At 40.3% G+C, this 9344-nt stretch overlaps 1 long non-coding RNA gene across 1 annotated transcript in view; it reads left to right on the forward strand.

Moving 5' to 3' along the window:
• LOC116217141 overlaps window positions 1-9344 on the forward strand; it is a 69972-nt gene that overhangs the window by 57681 nt on the left and 2947 nt on the right. Inside the window, exon 4 of the long non-coding RNA XR_004161219.1 lies at window positions 4955-5093. This is a non-coding gene — a long non-coding RNA (uncharacterized LOC116217141). The remainder of the gene's footprint in view (window positions 1-4954; window positions 5094-9344) is intronic.

The following is a 9344-nucleotide window of genomic DNA, read 5'->3' on the forward strand; positions in this document are numbered from 1 at the left end:
TGGATGAACTGGTTGTGTAAAAGCAGATTCTCTTTGATAGCAAAGGAAGGAAAGATAGGTTGCTGTCTAGGAATGATATTTTTCCAACCTCAGGTGTTGGTCATGTGTTCAAGACCAGAATTACAGTCCTAAAGACCCACATTGAGTTTCCATCCCCAGTTGGAAGTAGCTGCTCTCTGTGGTTACTTGAACTCTTAAAGCTTCTGAGGAGTCCAGTGAGTCTATGCACATATCTTTTGTAATGTTGTATAAATTTTTACACCAAACATTTCATAAAATACATGAATTTAAAAAAAAAGTAAATATTTATATTTAAAAGCTTGACATGAAAATTCGAAGAACGTCAAATTCTGAAAATGAAATCATGTCTGAAATTTCACAACTGGGGCATTTTACTCTCTCTGAGTTCCAGTTCTGAGAATATTTCAAAATGATTCTAGAAAATGTTTAACTCTTGACTAACCCTTCCCTAAGAACTCTGAATTCCTGTTGCTGATCACTGTGTAATGCATAATAATACATTTTGGTACTGCAGTAAAGTGACCTGGTGCAGCTGTTCCAAGGTGAATAAAACCCTGAAGATCTAAAGAACTAGAAGTACCTTACATGTGCCAGGATTACAGAGTAGAAAGTAGGAGAAAGAAATAGAGAACAACATATTATAATCAAAGGGCTAATGGAGCAAGGCCTTTCAAACTAGGTAGTAATTCAGCATCATTCACACATATGGAAATGAAAGAAATGCTTCATTCAGACTGCCAAGGTTAAACTTGTTTGGCTTTTTTGTTGGCTTCTGTCTTTGTGTTTTTAGAGTTGGGTAAATGGAATCAGTGTCACTTTAGTCATATATCTGGAAGGTGTTTCCTCGTGGGTTTTTTCATATTCAACATGCTTACTTTTTTTCATGGGTTTGTGGGCTATTCTGTTTTGGTGGGGTTTTTTTTTGGACAACATAAAGGCTACCCAGAAAAAATCATGTGTGAGAGGAGATCCAGATGCCTCAGTTAGTGAGTATCTAAAGGGAAGAGATCATTAGGTCTCAATCAGGATTCAAAAAGACCCTTCCGATGCCTGGTGGGAGAGGAGCAGCTCCTTTCACAGGGGTTCTCACTGGTTGGAACCCTGCAAGTGCTATGAAGCCTGCTCTGCAGCCTGCTATGGGGACACATCAGCTACAAGTGCTTGACTTGAAAACTCCCCTCACGGAGGGCTTACTATAGCTGGGTTCTCCAGTATTATCTGCTTTTGTTTTATATTTCTCTCTCCCATTTCCACTTTCCATGAATTAGATGTTTAAAGAAAAGGGAAAATGGTCTGACTTGAGGATCTGTGGCTTTATATTTCCATTATATCTGCCCTGTAGTAACACTCAAATGTGACTGGCCCGCTGCCCATTTGTGAGTTTTACTAATGCCTTCCACCCCCAGCTTGGTTATTCCAAGAGAGAAAAGCATGTGCTGTTGATGAAGTGTGGCAGCCCTGTGGCAAATGGCTTTGAAGCATGAAGAGCTCTAGAATCAAGTTGGGTCTAAAATTTATATCTAACCCTTGAGGTCTGTAAAATGAGCTGACCCTGACCCTGTAGTTCTCTGTGAGCCACTTCACAGTGAGAAAGTCATTTATCATTGCCTTTGTAGTATATTCATCTCTATTTCATATGGAATGTTTTATCACCATTGTTATTTCTTGAAAACCCACCCTTGTTTTCTGAATGCACAGGTTTTTTGTTTAGCTTTTTACATACATTAGAACTCTTTTTTCGTCTTTTTTTTCTTTTGGTGAATGTGGAAATATCGAGGCCAGCAGGGTGGAAGAATTTAAATATTTAGTATCATGAATATTTATTATCTTCAGGATTATATTTGAGTCTGAAAAGAATGAGAAGGAACATGTACTTCTGCCCATCTCTCAGGCTGTCATGAGCCTGGGTCCAACAGCAAAATGATTACAATATTTTAGTGATTTTATTATTAGGTGGTATTTGTAGGGAATTCTAGCCAGTGTCTAACTTTATGTGACAGTGTACATGTCCCATAGGTCAGATTGTTAAGAATATGTTATTTTTAAAGCATAATCTCAGTAAAGCCAATGAGAAACTTTGATTGCAGGACCGCTTAGAAACTGTAGAGGACAAGAAAAACATTGGGTGCACCAGCAGGTCCCAAAAGCTGCTCTGGCACAGCTGGTCTCTGCAGGGCACTCAGCTGTGTTCAGGTTACTTGCTCAAGTGACCCACATTGGTTGTGGAGCTGATCTCAGGATTGGGTTTCTGGATACTGGCAGCATAGTGCTCATTAAGTAAGAAGAACCTTATACTTGCCTTTCAGTGTGTCTGATGTTCTTCTCCCAGTTCTCTGCCATAATTAAATATAAAAGCATTTGTTTCGGTGACCAGGAATAATAAAGGTGCTGGGCATTCATTTGCCATTCAATATTTTAACAGGCAGTGCTTTTCCTGCGCTGCATACTCATGTGAGTATAATTAAGCCTAATTGCATCTGATACATGAGGACTGCACTCCTGGCTACCCAAGGCATGCAGTCCTTTCAGTGTGAGTTTGCTCACTGGTCAGCTTTCCCACCACAGCAATTCACCCATTGGAACCTGTTCTATCTCTTAATGCACTAAGAGTAAATAATGACATTGTAAATAAAAAAGAAGCAGGTGGATCAAGAGTACATTATCTGCTCTAGTGATGTGCTCCAAATTAATATATTTCATTTTTTAATCCTTTTTTTGATATCCTTCTAAAATAAGTGACACAACAGAGCAAAATGAAATGTCTAGATTATAATTTCAGCATAATGTGAGTAGCTCAGAGAGAACAAGGGAATACATTCTGAAACACCAGCAGTCTGGCAAGTACCCACTTCCAGCTCCATGCTGGTAAAATGCACACCTGCTGCACAAAAATGTGCAGGAATCTTCCAGCTGTACTTAACACAGAGCAATAAAATACAGGGTGGGAAAGAACTTCTAGAGGTCACATAATCCTGATCCCCAAGCAGGCGTAATGACTTCTGTGCCATTTCTAACAGCTATCTGCCTAAGCCGATCCCCTTGTCATCCACCCCTCTCCTTTGCCACAGTGGCAAACTCAGACCTTCCCCTGCTGATCCATTCCAATGCAATAGGGCAGTTGTTGCCTTTTTTCTTACTTTCAGACTCCCTCTGCATTTCAAGCCTGTTCTGTCTTGTCTATCACCACTGGATATGGAGCCTGCAAAGAGGAAAGCAGTCAGCAAAATCATCTCCTGTAGTTTAAGGCTGCTATAACTTCTTTCACTGTCTGGACTAAGCATTCCCAGATCCCTTGTAAGTGATGTTTTCCAGACCTTCTGACAGCTTTATTGCCCTCCTCTTATGTCAGGAGATAGGCCATAATATTCTTCAAAACCCCAGGCTACGTTGTTTGTGTTTTTGTTTTTCAAAGGTAGCAAAATATCTCAGGCTGTAGAGATGAGAACCTGTACTGTTGTGTGGGGTCACAACCAGCAAAGCTGAGCTTTATCCTGCGCTTCTGGAAAAAGATAGAAACTTTGTTAGCAGTTTAGGAAAGGATCGAACCCTTGAGGATGTTTGCATAGTGTTTGCAGTGATTCATGCAGCACAGCAATATGCTGTCTGCAAAGCAGAGGCTGGCTTGCAGCATGCATTACTGCAGTTAGCAATAGGTGAAATGATTTTTGTACGTGGAATTCTGGCAGGAACACACCTGGACTATGTATGATCTCTATAAAAATAACAAGTCTCGTTACGAATGTATCTGATAGCACTCGCAGGGGAGCTCTTACTTCTCACTTTCCCAGCCTTGGATGCATTAACCTGCATGTTGTTGCCCAGCATAACGTACAGAAGGCAGCATAAAGCACCATTCATTCATTTCATCTGTCAACATAACGTCAGTGTGGGCAGTGGAGAGAGATTTAGAGTCAAACTTTCTGGAAATATAGCAGAGAAACCTAACTTCTAACTAAAGCTTTTGGTTTGAAGTGTACATTCGAGTGAATATGGGTTAAAACAGCAGAAGACTTCAGAAATTCAAAGCCAGATTTCATGTAAATAATTGTCTCTGTGCATCAATGCACTTTAACACGCATTTTAGTCCTGTGGGTTTGTTAAAGGAAGTTGACCTAACAGCAAACTACATTCACTACATTTTGTTGCTACTTATGTGGCACTTCCTTGTACTGGGACAATTGGTTCTTTTGTCACGGAGCAGAATTTGTCCACTCACTTGTGTTGTTAAGAATGCCCTTTTAAGTTAAAAATATGTGTCTGTTTTGTAATCTATGTGGACTTCATCCTTCTGTTGTCTGCTGCATCGTGACAGCTTTCACTTCTTGCTGCGATTTCATCTCCAATTTAGGTATGACCATACGTGGAAACCAGAAATAGCCCAAATGTCTTCCAGCAAATTGTCAGTCACCTGATAAAGCTAATAAAAAGCCCCAAGCCTCACTTCTCCTGTGTTGCAGTTTCCATCCCAAACGTCAGAAGAATGTACATCCAAGGCAGTAGGATTGGCCATCTGTTCTGCTTACACAGTGCTAGTACTTGGGAGTACTGAATTACTCAGATGCTCTAATTATTAGAGACATCTGGGGCTGGTGGTCATCTATTAAAAAAAAAGCAAATGAACTAGAAAAAAAAAAAAGAAGCTGTGCTGACTGCCCTTGTCATGGGATCATGAGGAAGTGTGGGAGCAGTGCTTGCTGTTATCGTCTGTCTGCCTGCTGATGCGATAAACAGGGAGCAGTCACTGTGATGTTCTTTGGTGTAAAGAATGATGTTCCTTTGTTACAAAGGAGAACAAAGACAGTTCAGTGGATCAGTTTTGTCCTGTAGTCTGCCTCAAGGCACCTTCTGATCATTTTAAAAAATTAAACATGAAATTTGATTTTAGGGCAAAGAAGCAGGGGATGACATCTTACTTGTTTGTTTTCTTAACAAGGCCATGAAGCACACAGTGAAGCAGCAGAAGACAATCAAAAGACATATGAGTGCACAAAGTTAATGAAGTCGAACTGGATGTTCTAAGTCCTACGCAGGGAAATGAGTCACATTGTCAAAGCCTTCATAATGAAAATTCTGTAAGTATATCTTAGCATTGTAGAATTTGTCAGTACAGAAGAACCCCAGAGATGTTCTGGCACTGGACAACACTTGATTTTGAAAGTAGAACTAACATTACCAGTGTAAGGAACAAGTACATTTCTTCAGTACTGAAACCATTGAAAGTTGTTGGCAGTTCCCTCTTCAGTGCTTGAAACAGTGATCAAAATCAAATGCAATTAATTTTCCTTTTAGTGCAGAACTTCTTTCACTGTGACTGTAGGCAAGTAGAACAGGGAATTTTGCTGGAGAAATTAAAGATCTTAAAATTCCGTCTTGCTAGGGAATATCCCTCTGACAGCTCTGGTATAGGAGTGTGGTTGTTCATGTGCTGCAATTTAAGTCAGCTATTCAAACCAATCAACTGGATTTCATATGGATGGAGCAGGAACTTAGCACAGCACTGCCATCAAATCACAAATTAAACCTCCTAAATTATTACTGCTTTACAAAAACAAAAAAAAAAAGAAGAAGAAGAAATTTAACTTGTACCTCCTGTTTGGTTCTGAAAGGCATACTTAGGCTACTCTTAACATCTTTCCATTGCAACCATGAAGTTTTCATGTTGATTTTTATTTTTCTTTTTAATTTCAATATAATCTAAAGCTCTTGGCACCACCAGCTTCCTGGACATGGAACTTCATGATAGAGAGGAAAGCACCAAGAAGTATAAAATAAAGTTGCAGAGACTCATTTGATCTTCTAAGTTGGTGCTGTGAAACCTTGAAGCACAGATTCTGTACAGGGCTGTTGCAATGAAAATGTTGCTTGCAGTTCACAACCACGGAGCTGTCGATTTTTGGCTTCTTTATATAGCAGCAATGGCTTTAGCTGAAACATTTTCCCACAAAGCTGCCTCCTGTGGAAAGAATTTGAACATCTGGGCAGTAACCTGCAAGCCCTCAAGATGTTGGATTTTATGTTTCTTCAATTATATTTCTGCTTACACTGCAACTTGTGAACCTCAGACACATGACATCAGCCTTTATGAGAAACATGGCTGGTGGGGTCTGCTGAAATCATCACATTGGAAATTCACACCCAATCTTTTTTTCTGAATATCGTTGCTCCAGGTTTAAATATTAAATTCTGTCAAGTATATGGGCTATCTGTATCTGCAGGAGAAATACTGCTTTTATTCCTAATAGTGCACTCTTGAAGTGACTCATCACTTGCTTTATTTAAAGAGGTACTTGTTCCTGTATATACTGAATATTCAGTAGTGTTTTCTGGTCTTATTGTAGCAAAGTTGTTAAATATGGGCTTAATGTTCACTGTTTGAGTTGTTCCTTGGGCTCCATATGTACTACATGTCCTTAATGTCATCTCTTGCTCCCATGCTTTGCTGGATGCAGGCTGAGGCTGTCCGTGCCTCTGTGGATGGAACCCTGAGTGAGCAAAGCCTCAGATGGCACTTTGTGCCAAAATACATGGGTTTATTATTCAACATCTCAGCTGGCTACTTAATTTGTAACCACTTTTGGCTGGAAAACTCACTGTTAATGCAGTCAGCTGTCTGCTTTCTGTCAGGCCTGAGGCATTTATTTTCATTACTGTGGTTGCCTCAAACAAATGAGAGGACAGGTGTTGGAACTGACATCTTTGGAGATCTCTATGTCCTTCTGGTGTGACAAAGAATAAATCATTTCTCCTTTGTGGAAATGGAGCTTGATACCTTCTTCAGGAGGTGTGAGCAGGATACTTAATAGGTGCAAATTGCTGGTCCAAAGAGCACAAGACTCAAGTTGAAAAGATCTAAGGGAGTGAGGAGTGTGAGTGACACTGAAATTAATTGGAAGTATACAGAACATACAGAGGGCAGAAAATGAAAGGAATCTGAGGAAGTAAGTGCAAGAGGAGGAGAAAATCACACATGTAAGAGAAAAACGAAAGTAAAGAACAATTAACATTAAATGTATCAGAGCAAAGCAGCAACCTTTCTGCTACATCTCCATAAGAAGATCATCTCCATTCTACCAAGTAAGGTAGTGCTGATCAAGAAATGGAAAACAAGACAAGGAGACAAAACCTGGCAAAATACTTGTTGTTTCTTGGCTGAAAAAAGCAATTCTGAGCCATTATGCTAAATAACCCAATTTAAAAACATTTTAAAAATTAGCTTGGATAGAAACAAGGCAGAATTTTGAAACATATAAATCACTGTTGTCTGGGTTTCTACTGTTATTAAGAAAAAGTAGAGCGGAGCAGAACTGCAGAGTCCTGTCCTCATGGCTTCCTCAGCACAAAGGGAGACCAGGTTTGGTACCAGAGCGCTGGCCTTTCCTGTCCTATGGATGTGCTAATTCATGTGCTGTAACATATGTAAACAGACCTTTTTCAGAAGAATCAGTCTCCAAAAAAAACTAGAAAGAAAAATGCCCTCCTTCCACAACTGATCCCATTTAGCTACCAGAGAAATATGCTAGCAGAGAGAAAACACAGATGAAACACTTCTCTGTTGCACACAAAATCTTTCTGCAAGACCAGTGCCAAAGTTGCATTTCCTTTTTCTCTCACCACAAATATTGAAGAAGAAGATTAGACCCGAGTTGGACAAGGCAGGCATTGTGTAAGTACAGGGATCAAGCCATTCTGTGCCACAGTTCACTGCATTATTGCTATTTGTTGACATGTTCTGTGTAATTTAAGAAACCAACGTGGTTTTTCTGGCAGTGAAGTCAAGCGGGTGTCTGGGATTTTCTGTGCTGCACTTGATTATTTCTTCTCTCTCCTTGGTAAAAGTCCAATCTGTCACTGGCTTATGTAAATTTTGTTAGCAGAGAGATTTTAAGACTGAAACAGCCATGTGCACTGACTGAGAAGTGTCTGCTGAAATCCTAAGGCCGTTTTGTCTGTGGAGTGTTGCTGAGGATGTTGAATAATATATTCTGCACAGCACAGCCTAGTCACTCCCTCCTTTCTCTCTTTTCCAATTACACATTTTTTTGTTTTTAGGAAGGTGTATTGATAAAACCTTTTTAGTAGACAATTTGCCAAGCAGTCTTTTCGGTTTTCGCCGTTTGTTTTTTACAGGCTAATAGCTACAGTTACTGTTTGGGGTCTCTCACTGGCAAAAGTTCTTGGGCAGTGGGAGTGCTGGGATCCAGAACTGAATATCGGAGGTTGAACTTGGCTGCCTGGGGCAGAGGCTCTTTTATAAGCCCACAAGTGACCTGCAGTGCTGCTTGCTGCTCTCACCCATGAGTTTCACTGGGGTTGGAGAACAACTGGGGGAGTCAGGAAATATTGTTCATTCTCTAAATCCACAATATTTATAAAAGCACAGCTGGAAGCAACCAGAAAAGCTGCTGCTGAATCTCCTGTAGTTTATTTTCTTTCACAGTAGGAAAAAAATCGGAGATGACATGAATGTACCCATATGTGCAATGACTGGGGTTGCTTTTATTTTTGTTTCACAATACACATTCACAGTCAGACTTCTCATCCCCCTCTCAGCTCAGGAATGTCAGTTAGCTTCCCCCACATGCCAGCCATATAGCCATGATCCTCTGGAGGAGGAGGTGAGCAAACAGCACATTTGCTTGTGGGATGATTCCACAGCCAGAGCTTCTCCAAGCACACTCATCTATTTGTGTGGAGTGCATGATTGCTTTGATCTACCTTTGGTGTGACATCTTCCACTGAGCTCTGACCTCAGTCACACTCTGCTCCTGTGGCGTTCTAAAGGTTTTGTTCTTCTTGGAGGTTGTTGGTAAAGGCCCAGGGGATGGAAGGGATGGCGACTTCAGCAACGTGGTGCTTCTCCAATGCAAATACCCAGAAGTTTAGTAAAGCCAACCTGGACCATGAAGCAACAGATGTGTATGGCTATTTCTCCTTTTAAATCAGATTACACTGATGTAGTGTTTGAATCCATTAGGGATAGAGAGACAACCAAGAACAAAGCACACAGAGCAATCTGATTGCATTCAGCTGCGTAACTGATTTGTGGAACTGGTACAAACACGCCATGAATTTGAAGTGCTCTGTAATCACTAAAACATAATAATGACAAATCTGAACTTCCAGCTAGGACAACAAATGGTATGAAAAATGTCTCAGTTATCTATGAAAGGGATGAAGCACTGGTCTCAAAGATCAGAGATGGAAGGTCAGTCTCAGTTCTGCCAGTAACCTCTGTTGTATCTCTGCACAAATCCCATGAACTATAGTTCTTAGGAGGCAGATAAAAATAAAAGCAGTTTTTTACTACTCAGAGTCAAAATGAA

This window comes from Meleagris gallopavo, chromosome 13 (genome assembly GCF_000146605.3).
Source record: "Meleagris gallopavo isolate NT-WF06-2002-E0010 breed Aviagen turkey brand Nicholas breeding stock chromosome 13, Turkey_5.1, whole genome shotgun sequence".
Classification (NCBI taxonomy): domain Eukaryota; kingdom Metazoa; phylum Chordata; class Aves; order Galliformes; family Phasianidae; genus Meleagris; species Meleagris gallopavo.